The sequence below is a fragment of the Salvelinus sp. IW2-2015 genome, linkage group LG22 (genome assembly GCF_002910315.2).
Source record: "Salvelinus sp. IW2-2015 linkage group LG22, ASM291031v2, whole genome shotgun sequence".
NCBI classification, from domain to species: domain Eukaryota; kingdom Metazoa; phylum Chordata; class Actinopteri; order Salmoniformes; family Salmonidae; genus Salvelinus; species Salvelinus sp. IW2-2015.
The window spans coordinates 3,001,305-3,019,365 of record NC_036862.1 but is presented as its reverse complement, the minus strand read 5'-3'; the positions used below and the strand labels follow the sequence as shown (position 1 = coordinate 3,019,365).

Below are 18,061 nucleotides of genomic sequence, written 5' to 3'. Positions count from 1 at the left end.
CATCAGGTGGGTCTGGGTGTTGGAGAACCTAGGTCCTGGAGAACAGGTAATGGAGGACATCAGGTGGATCCAGGTCTGGTGTTGGGTAGAACCCCTAGGTCCTGGAGAACAGGTAATGGAGGACATCAGGTGGATCCAGGTCTGGTGTTGGTAGAACCCTAGGTCTGGAGAACAGGTATGGAGGACATCAGGTGGATCCAGGTCTGGGTGTTGGGTAGAACCCCTAGGTCCTGGAGAACAGGTAATGGAGGACATCAGGTGGGTCTGGGTGTTGGGCAGAACCACTTAGGCCTGGAGAACAGGTAATGGAGGACATCAGGTGGATCCAGGTCTGGGTGTTGGGTAGAACCCCCAAGGTCCCGGAGAACAGGAGCAGAGGTAAAAGGTAGGAGACAGATGTAAACAAGCAAACACACAGGTTACACTTTACTGTGAGAAAGTGCATTATTATAAATGGGAGATACTGTATGTACTTTTCAACAGTTTTTGAAGGTATAGCCTACCTCAAGTTGGTACCCCTCTGACTCAGAGCACAGAGAATCAGACTGATCCAAACTCACTGATTCTGGTGGATGGCATACCTCCTGGGTGGTTTAGACAGTCGATGGTCCTAAAGTCATTTGGAGAGGTACATTTAAAGAGTTACATTTTTATAAGCTCAGCATAACTACCATTTCTGGCTTTCTCAAATGTCAACCGAAGCTTAACATACTTTGTCTCATAGGCTTCACTGAAGTGTGGAGCGTCCAGCTGCTCCCATTGGAGATGATTATTGGCTTCCACCGAAGTAACCCTAAGAAGACAAAGGGAAACATATCAGTGTTATAAAAAAAATTAAGTGGTATCTTCAGGTTATTTTGTATGCAAATGGTTATCTGAGATTTTTATGTTCACCTTAACGGATGGTGATCCCAGCTAGGAGCGAAAGAGCAGCGAGGTTTCCCCAGGTCTCACCTTCCTTTCGCCTTTCTTCCAAACCAAGTCATTCGCCCGGATGTCGAATCACTTGGTCGTCCGGGTTAGGGGAGGGTTTGGCCGTCATTGTAAAATAAGAATTCATTCCTAGCTGACTTGCCTAGTTAAATAAAAATTAAATTAAAAAACAGCTGCGGCTCCCGTCCGTACAGCAGGCGATAGGTCAAGTGTTGGCCTGGACGCTGCTGTTGTATGCTAAAAGAATTACCTTCAGATTGTCCTTCCATCATTCCTGGTACCCGGCAAGGGACTTTCCCATGGCAGACTTGAAGGTTTGGATGGTCTGTTCATTCAAACCTGAGGGGGTAGGAAAGGGATATTTTTTGACAATGTAAGATACATAAATCAGACATATTTCAATATATGGAAAAACTAAAACAAACAATTGGTGACAGAATATAACCTATAACCCTCAACTCAACTCTGGACCTCGAAGCCACTCCCACTGTGTTTTTTCATTGTTGCTCTCTAATCAGGGGCTGGTTTAGACCTGGGACACCAGGTGAGTGCAAATAATTATCAGGTAGAACAGAAAACCAGCAAGCTCCGGACCTCGTAGGGTAAGATTTGAGTACCCCCTGACCTATAACATCCGTACATCGGTCTCTCAAGATGACCTCAGGAGAACAGTGGGTGTTGAAGATCGCCTTGGAGGTGGCCTCGCCAGTCTCGTCCTTAATGAGTATCAGACAAAACAAAAATCWATTTTTGGTTCCAAGCACACTTTTCAATGGGTTACAGAAGGGAATTTAGAGTTAAGCCCCTTCTCTTCTTTTACTGACCTCCATGGGTATTGCCTCCACCCGCTTGGTAATGTGATCGGTCGCTGTTGCTATTCCTGGGTTCCGTGACGGGTCCTATGAGGTCCACCTCTAACATTTTTAAAGTGTTAGATACAGGTAAGAATAAAGTAATATTCTCTGTCAGACAGTATACAGATTTTCATATTTGTAAGGATATTGACACACACACACTCTATACTATTGAACTTTGCTGTGTTAAAAAAAAAGCAACTATTACAAAACAACTTATCAGGGAAATGTTTTAATTGTGACACTGATCATGGTGAAACAACTTTTGATGGGATTCATCTCCACCACAGTCTTCACCCTCTCAAACTTCTGGCAGGCTAGACAGGTACTGACCTTTTTTAAGCACAAAGTGACAAATTGAAACGTGTGCTCTCTGATATGACATTTAATTGAAATCACAATCATTTCAGATATAATAGAATGTGATTGATAAACAAAAGGTCATTTCACTTGCCCAGCTGTCCACATCCTTGACAATTCCCCGTCAGAAGAAGTGTAGGTTGATTTTGGCAATCATGCGCTTCACTCCGAAATGGCCAGCATACATCTCTGTCAGCACGGCCTCCTTCTCCTTAGTGGAAATCACCCTCCTGTGTAGCTGGCCATCATTCCCCCGTAGGTACATGTGATTGCCTAACAAGTTGGAAGGGAAGAGTTGTTGAAATACTCAAGTCAAAGTCAATTTGCACAGCTGTCTTTCTTCGTTTCTCTCTCCATCTGTCTTCCACTTCTCTTCCCACTTCTCTCTCCCTGTCACTTTCATCCTTTCTTTCAAATTTTCTCTCCCCCTCTCTCTGTCTAGCAAAGACACCAAGTTAAGGGCCAGAATTACCATAATTGCTTACACCTATCCATTTCATTGATCAGGGTTAACTTATAGCTAGATACCTCAATATGACAGCCATATAACTACATGTATTGATAGCAACATGTACACTGAACAAAAATATAAACGCAACATGGAAAGTGTTGGTCACATGTTTCATGAGCTGAAATAAATAAATCCCAGAAATGTTCCATACACACAAAAAGCTTATTTCTCTTAAATTTTGTGCGAAATTTGTTTCCAACCCTGTTGGTGAGCATTTATCCCATGCCAAGATAATCCATTCAATTGAGGCATATCAAGAAGCTGATTTTAAACAGCATGACCATTTCACAAGTGCACATTGTGCAGGGGACAATAAAGTCCACTTTAAAATGTGCAGTTTTTGTTGCACAACACAATGCCACAGATGTCTCAAGTTTTGAGGGAGTGTGCAATTGGCATGCTGACTGCAGGGATGTCCACCAGAGTTGTTTATAGAGAATGTTATGTTAATTTCTCTACCATAAGCTGCCTCCACGTCATTTTAGAGAATTTGGCAGTACTTCCAACCGGCCTCACAACCCCAGACCACGTGSTGAGTGGTATTTCTGTCTGTAATAAAGACATTTTGTTTGTTTAGAAAATCGAATTCTGATTGGCTGGGCCTGTATTCACAAAGTGTTTCAGTGTAGGAGTGCTGATCTAGGATCTGGTTCACCCTTATGATCTAGAAGGCACACAACTGATCCTAGATCAGCACTCCTACAGGCACTGGTTGGTTCCCTCTTACCACGTTTCACTGAGGTATAATCTATGATCACGTTACAGCAGCACTAAACCTTTACCATACCGCACTAAACCTTTACCAAGATTTATAAATGCTTCATTGAGCATTTTAAAGTTGGTTTGTTTAAATTGGGAATAATACCGTAGTGACATTAAGCGGTTCGGAACTCTTGGCGTAACAGCTAAGGTTTTGTGTTGATAGTCGCTGGACCCGGGTTTGCGTCTCGGCCGGGGCTACTCCCCGATTTCGCTATATTGGTGTCAACAGTGGGATAGCGCCCGTGAGGCCCTCGGAGAGGCGTGTACACGTGAGGGACTTGGTATAGAGATTTAGTTTTCAGTTGCAAAACATTTCTATTTTGTACTGTAATGAACACAACCCTGCCTACTGGGCTGAAGACGGGGGCCAGCGGTAGCTGGCCAGAACTTGTGGCCCTCTGTTTGGAGCAGGGCGGTTTGGAACAGGGTGATGGGGAACTGGTGGAAGAAATGGGGACCAGACAGGACCGTCATTGAGGTGGAGCGTCCGTCATGGTCTGGGGCGGTGTGTCACAGCATCATCGGACTGAGCTTGTTGTCATTACAGGCAATCTCAACGCTGTGCGTTACACGGGAGACATCCTCCTCCCTCATGTGGTACCCTTCCTGCAGGCTCTTCCTGACATGACCCTCCAGCATGACAGTGCCACCAGCCATACTGCTCATTCTGTGCATAATTTCCTGCAAGACAGGAATGTTAGTGTTCTGCCATGACCAGCGAAGAGCCCGGATCTCAATCCCATTGAGCACGTCTGGGACCTGTTGAGGGCTAGGGCCATTCCCCCCCAGAAATGTCTTGGAACTTGCAGGTGCCTTGGTGGAAGAGTGGGGTAACATCTTACAGCAATAACTGGCACATCTGGTGCAGTCCATGAGGAGGAGATGCACTGCAGTACTTAATGCAGCTGGTGGCTACACCAGATACTGACTGTTACTTTTGATTTTGACCCCCCCTTTTTCTTCAGGGACACATTATTCCATTTCTGTTAGTCACTTGTCTGTGGAACTTGTTCAGTTTATGCCTGTTGAATCTTGTTTTATGTTCATACAAATATTTACACATGTTAAGATTGCTGAAAGCAAACGCAGTTGACAGTGAGAGGACGTTTCTTTTTTTGCTKATTTTATATACCTTATTTACATAAGTATTCAGACYCTTTGCTATGAAATTGAGCTCAGATGCATCCTGTTTCCATTGATCATCCTTGAGATGTTTCTACAACTTCACTGGAGTCCACCTGTGGTAAATTCAATTGATTGGACATGATTTGTTGAAGGCACTCACCTGTCTATATAAGGTCCCACAGTTGACAGTGCATGTCAGWGCAAAAACCAAGCCATGAGGTCGAAGGAATTGTCTGTAGAGCTTCGAGACAGGATTGTGTCGAGGCACAGATCTGGGGAAGGATACCAAAACATTTCTGCAGCGTTGAAGGTCCCCAAGAACACAGTGGCCTCCATAATTCTTAAATGGAAGAAGTTTGGAACCACCAAGACTCTTCCTAGAACTGGCTGCCTGGCCAAACTGAGCAATCGGGGGAGAAGGACCTTAGTCAGGGAGGTGATCAAGAACCCGATGTTCACTCTGACTGAGCTCCAGAGTTCCTCTGTGGGGATGGGAGAATCTTCTAGAAGGACAACCATTTCTGAAGTACTCCACCAATCAGGCCTTTATGGTAGAGTGGATAGACAAAAGCCACTCCTCAGTAAAAGGCACAGTTTGCCTAAAGGCACCTAAGGAACTCTCAGACCATGAAAAACACGATTCTCTGGTCTGATGAAACTAATATTGAACTATTTGGCCCGAATGCCAAGTGTCACGTCTGGAAGAAACCTGGCGCTATCCCTATGGTGAAGCATGGTGGTGGCAGCATCTTGCTGTGTGCATGTTTTTCAGCGACAGGGACTGGGAGGCTAGTCAGGATCTTGGGAAAGATAAATGGAGCAAAGTACAGAGATCCTTGATTAAAACCTGCTCCAGAGCACTCAGGACCTCACACTGGGGGCAAAGATTCCTCTTCCAACAGGACAATGACCCTAAGCACACAGCCAAGACAATGCAGGAGTGACTTTGGGACAAGTCTCTGAATGTCCTTGAGTGGCCCAGCCAGAGCCCGGACTTGAACCCGATCGAACTTCTATGTAGAGACCTGAAAATAGCTGTGCGGCGACGCTCCCCAATCAACCTAACAGAACTTGAGAGGAACTTCAGAGAAGAATGGGAGAACCTCCCGAAATATAGGTGTGCCAAGCTTGTAGCGTCATACCCAAGAAGACTCGATGCTGTAATTGATGCCAAAGGTGCTTCAACAAAGTACTGAGTAAAGGGTCTGATGAAGGAAAAAAAACTATTATACATTTTAGAATAAGGCTGTAACGTAACAAAACGTGGAAAATGCGCTGTATACAGATCTCGGGTGTAAATGGGAAGGTGCACAGCAYAGAAGGAGCAGACAAGACCAAAAAGACATGAGAACAAGCAGACATATAAACGGTCATAAAAATGAATAATACAAACCAAAAAAATCGAGATTCTGCGATATAGGCATTTGGAATATCGCACAAATACATACATTTGAATTAATCAAATGAATTTGATATATCGCCCAGCTCTATGCACTTCTCTCATTTAATTGGGCCTATGTAAATAGATAGGCTATGTGTTTAAAGTTTTGCTGTATGTAATGCCATAGGTAGCACGCTTATAGCCCACAGACAAATTTAACAGGTGAACATCAAGACAGTTGATCTTTTACTTTGAAGTATGTATGCTACTATTGTATGTAACCTACTATAATTTCAATTTGTTTTGAGTAACCTAGACAATGTTTCAGAATTCGTGGGCAGTCCAGCATATTTAGTTTGGGGGGAAAGTTGATGCAAAACAGTGTTGAATTCAAATGTTCTGCTGAMCGATCGTTTTCCATTTCAGAATCTGTCACAATCCTTTGCCAAATACAGCATACTTTATTTTATTCTGCATACACAGTAAATAGACTGGTATCTTATGTAAAATATTTGACAGTATGTATAGGCTACAGTATTGCTGTGCGATAGGAGCGTGACATCATAAACCTATTTAATCTGAGGCTATACTGAGGCAGGACATAGAAACACAATCGATTGATAAACAGAATATTCAACGACAATTTGTCCTTTGCATAGAAGTGTGGGCTGTAGCCTACTTTTAAATTGTTTCCAATATGCAATCAATCTTGCGGAATGTGCGGACAGGCACTTGTTATAGGCAGCATACATGTTTAGTTTGAAAAAGTCTATGCAAAATATCTAAACTTTCTTTTACAAACTGCCAAATTATACTGAAATTATGAACGTTGCTAACCAGGTTTCCATCCAACCTTTTTATGCGAGTAAAGTGTGTCGGATAAAACATTTCACGACAGGCCTGATGGAAATGACACATTTGTCGGAAGACTTTCCAAATGTCGACAAAACAAAATGCGCTAGACAAGGTGGGATCTTTTTTTGTCGCAAAAATGTATTATGCGAGAAATGGTCGGCGGATAAGCATATTAGGCGCAAATATTGATATAATATGGGCCTCCTGAGTGGCGCAGTGGTGTAGAAATCCTGGTTCGAGTCCAGGCTTTGTCGCAGTCGGCTGCGACCGGGAGACCCATAGGGCGGCGCACAATTGGCCCAGCGTCGTCCGGGTTAGGGGAAGGTGGCGAAAAGGCAAGGTGGTGAGCTTGATTCTCCTTTCCAATGAATATCGAGGGTATTATTTTGTTGACATGATGATCGATGCTTGGCTGCCATTTTGACAAATTAAAATAAGCATGCTCTTTTGTCCATAATTTTACATTTTTACATTTTAGTCATTTAGCAGACGCTCTTATCCAGAGCGACTTACAAATTGGAAAGTTCATACATATTCACCCTGGTCCCCCCGTGGGGAATGAACCCACAACTCTGGCGTTGCAAGCGCCATGCTCTACCAACTGAGCCACACGGGACCTAATAATAATCTAGTCATTTAGGCTATACCCGCACTGCATCTGCGAGCTATTGACTAGAGCGCACGTGCCAATAACAGAGTGGTCACACTCTATATAACGTAACATCTTTAGTGACAAAACCCATCAGTAAACCCATTTAACTAGTGTGTTTTTTTCCCCCGGTACATAGGAATTTAACCCCAAAAGTTATTTTTATGTGCACTACGTCATCACGCCACATACTTTAAAAAAAATCCGGAACAAGTCAAGTTGATGGAAACACATCTCTGGTAGGAAAATGCGCATATTTTATTGATGCGGATATTAGAATATTTGGACAGTTTTACGACAGGTCTGATTGATAACGGGTTATAAATCCCTTTTTTTTTTTTTTTYTTTTACATTTGTATTCTTTTGAGAAATGGTGCACGTAGATATTTAGTGTGAAATTTACGCAATGAAATTGACTCAATGGTTATAAATGCAGCCCCTGGTCTTCTCTATTCTCTCTCTCTGTCTGTTTCTCTGTGTGTCTTTCTTTCTTTTAAGTAAGCTGACCTACTTTCCTTCCTGTTTTATTTTCTTGTCCTCACCTCTTTCTTCTCTTTCTACATGAGACTATTTGCATAGTAGATGTGTGAGCATGTACTGGGGAATATGTTAGCTGTGTCTGGTCTCTGTGGATATTTAATTCCTCTCCCGGTCCTATTTGTGTTGTTCAAGGCTGGGAAGATAAAAGGATGCAGACTCTGAACCTCTGCGATTATTACCCCCCCCCTTTCAACTCTATCCCTTCCCTCCTGCTCTCTTTCCCCATCCCTTCAGTCTCTCTTTCATCCTCCCTCTTTTTCCTAGCACTTCCCTTCTCCCTCWCTCCATCCGTGTACATTATGTCCAGAGCAGCATCCGTCTTATGTCGGTAGTTAATCTAATCAGGGAGGGCTATGAAGATGCAGGGCCTAGTTAGAGCTTCACTGCTTTGCCACATCAGTGGAGCAGTCTGCACCTGCAGACCTGGGTAGATAGATAAACCAGTCAAACAACCCGTGGCACAGTTTGTAGAGCATGGCGATTTGCAACAGCGGGATCATTTGTTCGATTCCTGCTGGGGCCACCCATTCCAAAATGTGTGCATGCACTACTGTAGGTCACTAACTTTCCTTTGTTTGTCATTCTGAATCAAGCAGTTTTACAATCAGAATTGCAATGAGGGTAATTGAAATACAATAGTTACAAAATAACATTGTGTAGTTAATTTTTGGACTATAAAGTGCTAATGTAATAAACCGCCCGTTCACATGTCCTCTTCTTGTCTTGGTATGTGTGACTGGGAGAGTGTGTCTATGCAGATGTGTTGCCTGAGTTCCATTTGTTGTCCTTTCGGTGTTGTGAGAGGTCCGTGTGACCTGGCCAGGAACAACTCCGGTGTCTATTTATATTGGCTATAAAACCAAACTACGGATCAATACTGCTTTTTCAGGTCATGTCAGTTGGTGAGGAATCAGGGAGGAGAGGGCGTAGAGGACAGAGGTTGTTGACGGAGGGTTTCAGGGACAAATGAAGAGGAGCAAAGGGATTGAGAGAAGGGTAGTTGGGAAGAGAGGAAACGTGTGGACCGAACCCGAAGATGTCTGGATATCTTGTGAGACAGACCTGTGATGAGAAAGGTTAAGGTTAGGCTGAGAAACATGTACGACGATCCAATATCCATACTACCATACTACTTAGGATGCATGCCYAATACATTACTTCATTCTAAGTAGTATGCTAGTGTTCATATTGATCCCCCATGGGTTGTTGTGTCATCCATTGACATGCATTTAGAGAATGATCCAGCAGAGTCAAGGTAAAAATGTATGTAAAATCATGGTGAGTTTATGTAATATAATCTGTGTTTTGATGGCTATGGCTTGTGGTGCTGCTGGATTAGTGCTCACTCAGTGCTAGAACAATGGTAAATCCTGTGCTGCTGCTGGTTTAGTGCTCCTGACCTCTTTTACAAGTACATGGAGGCCCTAGACCTCCCAGCTTGGCAGTGGGTTCAGAGGCTGAGTCAATGTCAATCACCACCACACTATGGAGAGTTAATATCCCKCACCGCTGCTSYTGTTAACTTGGAGWCACATGTAATCCYGTGAACACACACATTAACACACATACCGATACACGTGCACACAGCTCACACACAGTTTGCTCTTCTGCTGTTCTTATTCTGGAAATAGGAGGAAGGGAGSGAGTGAGTGTCAAAGAAAGGGAGCATGAGATGGAGGAGAATCTAGACGAGACATAGAGGGGGAGAAACTGAAGGAGGGAGAATGAGATCACCGCTTGCGCAGGCACGGGGTCTCGGGGGCAGTGAGAGAGAAAGTGAATGGTGGATAATCAGTTCTTAAGCATTTCATTTCATCTGCCTGCCCCACGTAATTTAGGCAGCAGTAGTAGCCTGTGTGTGCGCATCCATGTGCATATTGAAAACCTTGCTGAGGCACTTTGGAGTTAATTAAAACACAATGTTTCATGCCATTGTGTGGCCTCACTCAGTCGCACCGTTTTCTACCTATTACAGAGGTGAATATGCAAATGTTGTGTTTGAGTCATGGCTTTGCATGAGATGAGTGAAAGGGAGACAGAAGCAGAGACGGTGAGAGAGATTGAGAGTCGGGCAGAGGGAGAGAATGGTAGTGGGCGGCAGAGGGAGAGAATGGTAGTGGGCGGCAGAGGGAGAGAATGGTAGTGGGCGGCAGAGGGAGAGAATGGTAGTGGGCGGCAGAGGGAGAGAATGGTARTGGGCGGCAGAGGGAGAGAATGGTAGTGGGCGGCAGAGGGAGAGAATGGTAVTGGGCGGCAGAGGGAGAGAATGGTAGTGGGCGGCAGAGAAAAAAGCATTAAAAGAGTAATCGAGATGTAGAGGGAGGGATGGATAGAGATGCAGAGAGAGAGATTATTATTGTTATTCTAGTGCTTAATAAAATTATCCGCAGGGGATCGCCACCACTGCTTGGGACAGCCACAGGGTGTGTCCTAAATGGCACTTTATTCATTTCATAGTGCATTACATTTGACTAGAGCCCTCAAAAGTAGGGCACTATGTAGGGAATAGGTGCCATTTAGGACTTAGCCCCAGAGTTTCTGCATTACACACACACACACACACACACACACACACACTGTGTTCTTCTCTCTGCCTCTTCGTCTCTTCGTCCGCTAGGACAAATGGTAAACTCATTATTCAAAGCATCTTTGTGTCTGAATGCATCTCCCAAGTGTGTGTGTGATACAGTAGAGTTCCTGTCAGATTACTGGTGTGTCTTTGTGTGAATGTGTGTGATTTCTTACTCTTATTCATGCTGAAAATAAAATATATAGATGTGCTATCTTAATTTTAACAGTTTCTCACAGCAGGAAAATAATCCTGCAGCAACAGGAAATGTGAATTTGATTTGAATTATTATGTGGATAATAATTCATGGACATTTTTGTAGTGGTTTATACACTGAACCAAAATATAAACACAACATGTGACGTGTTTGTCACATGTTTCATGAGCAGTTTTTTTTTTCATACGCAGAACTTTTTTCTGTCATATGTGCATAAATGTGTTTACATCCCTGTTAGTGAGCATTTCTTCTTTGCCAAGATAATCCCATCCACCTGACAGGTGTGGCATATCAAAAAGCTGATTACACAGGTGCACCTTGTGCTGGGGGGCAATAAAAGACCGCTCTAAAATGTAGGGTTTTATCACACAACACAATGTTAGCATCCTGCCTTGCCTTTCTAAAATCTTTTAAAGGCAAGTGTGGAAGGACCACCAGAGGGCAGGCTGGGCTCACAGATGGTAGCCCAACAAGGCATGAGAGACAAGGTAACCAGAGGCAATTGGGCACAGCTGACACTACTAATGAGATATTCTCCTTCCCCTATAAGAGAGAGTATGGAACCAGCAGAGGGGGGAAGAACTATCTCTGGAAGATGGCCACCGAGACAGAGGAGCTATCTATGAAGAACCATTAAGACGGTGACAATCCGGTGACTTTTGTTGTAGTTTAAAGACAATCGTATTGTGTTCCCGTTTGATCTGGAGAAGAAGATTTTCATTGATTATGTTGGAGTGTTTGTGTTGACCAAATGCCCTCAATATAGAACTGTGTTCAATTAAGAAACCTACTCCTGACTCGTTTGTTCCACCTTCCCACTTTAGAGTGACGCCCAATTACTTGGTCCGCTCACACAAGTTAATAAACAGATCACCGACCATTTCGAATCCCACCTTACCTTCTCCACTATACAATCTGGTTTCCGAGCTGGTCATGGGTGCACTTCAGCCACGGTTAAGGTCCTAAACGATATCATAATCGCCACCGATAAGACGGTACTGTGCAGCCGTCTTCATTGACCTGGCCAAGGCTTTCGACTCTGTCAATCACCGCATTCTTATCGGCAGACTCCATAGCCTTGGCTTCTCAAATGACTGCCTCGCCTGGTTCACCAACTACTTCTCAGAGTTCAGTGCGTCAAATCGGAGGGCCTGCTGTCCGGACCTCTGGCAGTCTCTATGGGGGTGCCACAGGGTTCAATTCTCAGGCTCAGTCCACAGGAGAAAAAGTTCAGGATGAAGGAAAACACGTTTCTGACCACACAGCGTGCTGGGGTCATAGATCAGCTGAAACTGAAGTCCCGGGAATCCAAGCTGCTTATAGGCTCAACGAGATGTGGTGATARGTATTTGGTGTGACCTTGACCAATAAGACACTAACAAAAGTAGGGTCCTCTGAATAGGAGACTAAGCTGCCCGACTAGAACAAACCGTAAAGGATTCGTACAATCGAACACAGAGATCCTTTGACATGAGGACCCATGCGGTGCGCAATGTTTATCAGCGGCATGGAACCCTGCCAAACAGTTAACAGAAAATATTACTCATGAAGGATGCTGGGTTGTCCTCTAATACACCAGTTTCAAGTCCTGTGACCCGCACATTGAATTTACGGTTACGAYTTTCGAGTGATTGTGTTTAATTTTTTGAGATTGATTTCCCCTTCTAGTTTAGAAAACCCTTTCCAGCCAAAAGGATCTAATTTCGGAATAATAGCTATGTGCAATATGCAGAGATCGCTCTGCCATTTCCTGATTGCTAAAATTGTAATAGTTCCCTTAATTTCAGTTTGACAAAACAAGCAATGTAGTGTAAAGTATCAATGTACAATCTAAACCGATGTGAAATATTTTCAGTAACAACAAATATTGTATTTAACTGTTTGAAGCCGGTGTACAAAACTGAAAGTAAAAGACGCAAAAACGAAACTTAAGAACGGAAAGTATAGAACTAGCGCAAATAGAACAGATCTACTTAGACTTGCTTTCAATAAGTGACAGATCTATAACTGACATTTTATGTGAATTTGGTTGGGTTGCCCAAAAAGTTACATAATGCAGCCTTAATAACACCGCCATCAAATCACCAATTGTACTTCTGAAAATTGACATTTACACACAACATGAGCTACAAATATATACAATACCAGTCAAAAGTTTGGACACCTACTCATTCAAGGGTTTTTCTTTATTTTTATGAAATAACACATGGAATCATGTGGAACTTCAATGCTGCAGAATTGTTTTGGTACCCTTCCCCAGATCTGTGCCTCGACACAATCCTATCTTGGAGCTCTACGGACAATTCCTTCAACCTAATTGTTTGGTTTGTGTACTGACATGCACTGTCAACTGTGGGACCTTATATAGACAGGTGTGTGTGCCTTTCCAAATCATATCCAATCAATTGAATTTACCACAGGTGGATTCCAGTCAAGTTATAGAAACATCTCAAGGATGATCAATGGAAACAGGATGCACCTGAGCTCAAATTTGAGTCTCATAGCAATACTTATGTAAAAAGGTATTTCATTTTTTTATTTGTAATACATTTGCAAAGATTTCTAGAAACCTGTTTTTGCTTTGTCATAATGGGGTATTGTGTGTTGATTGATGAGGGGGACATGATTTACTCATAAAAAAAAAAATGTATTTCACCTTTATTTAACCAGGTAGGCCTGTTGAGAACAAGTTCTTATTTACAATGAGCCAAGATAAAGCAAAGCAGTGCGACACAAACAACAGAGTTACACATGGGACAAACAAACGTACAGTCAATAACACAATAGAAAAACATCTATATACAGTGTGTGCAACTGTAGTAAGGTAATAAATAGGCCATAGTGGCAAAATAATTACAATTTAGCAATTAAGCACAGGAGTGATAGATGTGCAGAAGATGAATGTGCAAGCAGAGATACTGGGGTGCAAAAGAGCAACAAACAAAAAAATAACTATGGGGATGAGGTAGTCGGGTGGGCTATTTACAGAATCACAAGCCTGTATGCTAACAAACTGTGGAAAAAGTCAAGGGGTCTGAATACTTGGCGAATGCACTAATTGGTTTAGGGCTTTATGTGCGGGATTTTTTTTTTTCTTCATTTCAATGAATGTCATGGAGCAAATCCTCCCTTTGCTGCAGTGTCCCGGTTACTGACTGGAAGGAGGGTGGATCAGGAGTGCTATTTTGACAGCTTCAAAGTGGAAACCAGGTGGATCAGTTGAGGTAAGAAAGTTGTGAAATTGGATATGACAATGTTTTATCAATAATGTGACTTGAAAGACTAAATTATTTTGTTAATGTTTATTTGCAGCGCTGAATAATGTTGGGTGCAATGCGTGTCAAACAGTGTTTCTGTTATTGTTTCTACCATTTTTGATTCAAAGGTTACTCTGAGAATTTAGAGTGAATGCAACAGGCATGATCAAAAAGTTGTCACTGCTCAATAGAACTCTGTGGCGCTCCTCCATGGCAGAACAGCGCTAACCTCGGACGTCAACTGACAAGTTAGTGTCTGCAAGTTCGTGAGTGAAAACATGGGCTTTTTCTAAATTAAAATCCACGGAATGAAAAACGAAATGGGCACTAAATATATATTTATTTGGCCTCCCGGGTGGCGCAGTGGTCTAGGGCTAGCTGTGCTTGGACAAGTTGCTGCAGGGGATGCTGAGATGTTGGCCGGGGTTGGGGTAGCCAGGTGGAACATGGCCAGCCTTTGAAAAATGCTTATTGAAATTATCTATTATCATTATCTAATAATGTTTCTACAACTTTATTGGAGTCCACCTGTGGTAAATTCAATTGATTGGACATGATTTGGAAAGGCACACACCTGTCTATATAAGGTCCCACAGTTGACAGTGCATATCAGAGCAAAAACCAAGCCATGAGGTCTGCGACAGGATTGTGTCGAGGCACAAATCTGGGGAAGGGTACCAAAACTATTCTGTAGCATTGAAGGTCTCCAAGAAAACAGTGGCCTTTTTTCTTTTTTTGTTGAATATTCTAACATGCAATCTACTTGCAGTGAAGCCACTCAACATCTACATTACATTTTCATATAACAGACTCCCATCCAGCGCAACCCACAGAAGCAACCAGGGTCAACGCYCTGCTCAAGGGCACGTCGACAGATCTCACACAAGGTCAAAAACGGGGACCCGAACCAGCGACCTATCAGCCACTTTCCCAAGCTCCCAAACGCCAGGCCACCGGCCCTTCAAGATCCCATACACAGTTCCTCAAGAGCTTCCCCTTCACCATCCGACCCCCCCCCCCTCCCCCCGCCCTCTCCAAGAAAAATGAAATAATTCCTTTCCCCACGCTCATTATCCCCCCCTCCCCCACAAGCCCCCATCCCCCAATGCACCAACAAAATGAACAAAAGATTTTAAAAAAGAGAGAGACGAATGGAAACAACAAAACAAAAAAACAAAAGACATCAAGGACAACAAATATCATAACACTGAATATGTTTGAGTGCATATATGGCACTATTTACGTGTGTGTGTCCATGTATGTGCGCACGTGTGCATTTGAATGAGAGTGTGTGTATATACATGTGTACAAATACCTGCATGACATCAGCCTCAGGCAAACAGGCATGAGCTGTAACCACTGCCCATCAGTTCATTTAATCTTAATTTTATTTTTTTATTTAGACTATTTTGACTTATCTTTTATCCTCCATTTTTAAAGGGAAGAAGTTTGGAACCACTAAGACTCTTCCTAGAGCTGGCCCCCCGGACAAACTGAGCAATCGGGGGAGAAGGGCCTTGGTCAGGGAGGTGACCAAGAACCCGATGGTCACTACGACAGTGCTCCAGAGTTCCTCTGTGGAGATGGGAGAACCTTCCAGAAGGACAACCATCTCTGCAGCATTCCACCAATCAGGCCTTTATGGTAGAGTGGCCAGACGGAAGCCACTCCTCAGCCCGCTTGGAGTTTGCCAAAAATAACCTTAAAGGACTCTCAGACCATGAGAAACAATATTCTCTGGTCTGATGAAACCAAGATTGAACTCCTTGCCCTGAATGCCAAGTGTCACGTCTGGAGGAAACCAGGCACCGCTCATTAACCTGGTCAATGCCATCCCTACTGTGAAGCATGGTGGTGGCAGGATCATGCTGTGGTGATGTTTTTCAGCTGCAGGGACTGGGAGACTAGTCAGGAAAAGATTAATGGAGCAAACAAGGTACAGAGAGATCCTTGATGAAAATCTGCTCCACAGTGCTCAGGACCTCAGACTGGCACAAATGTTCACCTTCCAACAGGATAACAATAGGAGTGGTTTGGGACAAGTTTCTGAATGTCCTTGAGTGGCCCAGCCAGAGCCCGGACTTGAACCTGATCGAACATCTCTGGAAAGAGCTGAAAATGGCTGTGCAGCGACACTCCCCATCCAACCTAACAGAGCTTGAGAGGATCTGCAGAGAAGAATGGGAGAAACTCCMCAAATACACGTGTGCCAAGCTTGTAGCGTCATATCCAAGAATAATCAAGGCTGTAACCGCTGCCAAAGGTGCGTCAACAAAGTACTGAGTAAAGGGTCTGAATACTTATGTAAATACATTTGCAAAATGTTTTCAAAAAAATTGTTTTCGCTTTGTCATTTGTCGTATTTTGTTTAGATTAATGAGGGGGAAAAATCTATTTAATCCATTTTAGAATAAGGCTGTAACATAACAAAATGTGGATAGTCATGTTCTGAATACTTTTCTGAAGGAACTGTATGTATATTTATTTATTATTATTATTATTAGGTCTATGATTTTTAAATGCTCTCTCTTTCTATAGGACAGTGGGGTGGACTGTCAGCTCTCAAACCTTCGTGAGGAGGACACTGTAGAAGCTGTCCCCACGGTGACAAGGACTGGCAGGGACAACATGCTGCTGAGGCTGAAGAAAGGGCTGAGGGACAATCGCACCCTCACAGGACATACCCTCACAGCCCAGGTGAGCACGATACGATAAGCCAGTGTAACAGAACACACACACACAAAGACACACACAGGACAGGAAGGTGAACATTGTGGCGAATAATCAACATTTGGCTAGCCTGGTCCCAGATCTGTTCATCCTGTTGTATGATAGTTGTCATGCTATGTTACCATAGGAGTTGGCTATGTGGCACAATCTGTTGGAAGACCACACTAACATTTGGCTGATAGTCAGAGCAGAAAGAGTGAAACTTAAATGTACTTGAGGACTACTGTAGAAATCATTGGCTTTTTTACAGGAAAGATAGAAAGGAGAATAGGATGTGGTTTGTTTGAGTAGCACCTGAATACGAGGGCAAGCAGTTATGCGTAGTAGGGGACCACCATTGTTGTAGGTTGAGGCACTCCAGGTAGTGTGATTCATTGCGGACATAGGCACCAGTAAAGGTAACTGTCAAATATGTCCACACTGATGCCCTCTCTATGGATTAGGATGCCATTTGGAACGCAACCCTAGCATTGAAATATAATAAACCTTTGTTCCTCCTGTGCAGGGTGAACCTGGCGTGGGCTACACTGAGCTGACAGAGGAGTGTAGGGCAGCCCAGCCCCCAAAGGGACTCTTATCAAATATATACAAGAATTCCTCTGTGTTGCCTTAGGTAATACATCTCTCTCTACTACAGGAGCTGGGTCGTGTCAGAGGTCTGGCTGTCAAGCAGACTGAGATCCCGAGGAAGGCATCCCACGAGCAGATGGCTCAGTATGTCCAAACGCACGATGCAAATGTTAAAGAATATACTCCATATTGACGTTGAATCAAATAGATTGACCACTTTGCTCAGACTGGTTTCTCTTCACTTGCAGAGGGACATAATGTGTGCTTGCAAGGTCAGTCTGGTTTAGGGAGGTTCTAGAAATACAGTACGTTTGATGCCATGCCAACTGATGCCTGTCCCCCTCCCCCACCCCTCCAGGTGTTAGATACTGCCCAGCGTTGCTCCCCGTCCAGATCCATTTTGATGACAATATCCCTGAGATGAATGTTGTATATAATGTTATGGCTATGATGGTTACAGGTTTGAATGAGACAATGTATTCCTCTAACATTATTCTTTCAATAAAGTTCATTGTTTCATTAATATTATATTTCTTGTTTGTCTTTCCTTATCAATTGTAAGACTAAATGCTATTTGTAATTTGTTTTGGTGCAGATTTGTGTTAAATATACTACTATCCAGATAAGAATGTCTGATCAAGGATCAAGCCATAGAAAAATACCTTCGGGCACTAAAACAGTTGTAAAGTTGTTCACTGTAAAAGGTATTTATACTCATTAATGCAGGCAAAGGTCATGATCAATGTTC

General features: G+C 43.3%; 2 long non-coding RNA genes and 1 pseudogene across 2 annotated transcripts; 2 read left to right on the top strand and 1 right to left on the bottom strand.

The window, feature by feature from the left end:
- The window catches only part of LOC111949694 (segment polarity protein dishevelled homolog DVL-3-like), a 68,580-nt pseudogene that overhangs the window by 8,455 nt on the left and 42,064 nt on the right, over positions 1-18,061 (top strand).
- On the bottom strand, positions 265-1,269 carry LOC111949745 (uncharacterized). The gene is made up of 5 exons (XR_002875389.3): positions 1,184-1,269; positions 895-1,005; positions 713-793; positions 504-610; positions 265-331 (listed from the first exon to the last, which is right to left on the bottom strand). It is a non-coding gene; the product is annotated as an uncharacterized lncRNA (long non-coding RNA).
- Positions 15,405-17,841, top strand: LOC111949744 (uncharacterized). The gene is made up of 3 exons (XR_002875388.2): positions 15,405-16,276; positions 16,552-16,710; positions 17,249-17,841. It is a non-coding gene; the product is annotated as an uncharacterized lncRNA (long non-coding RNA).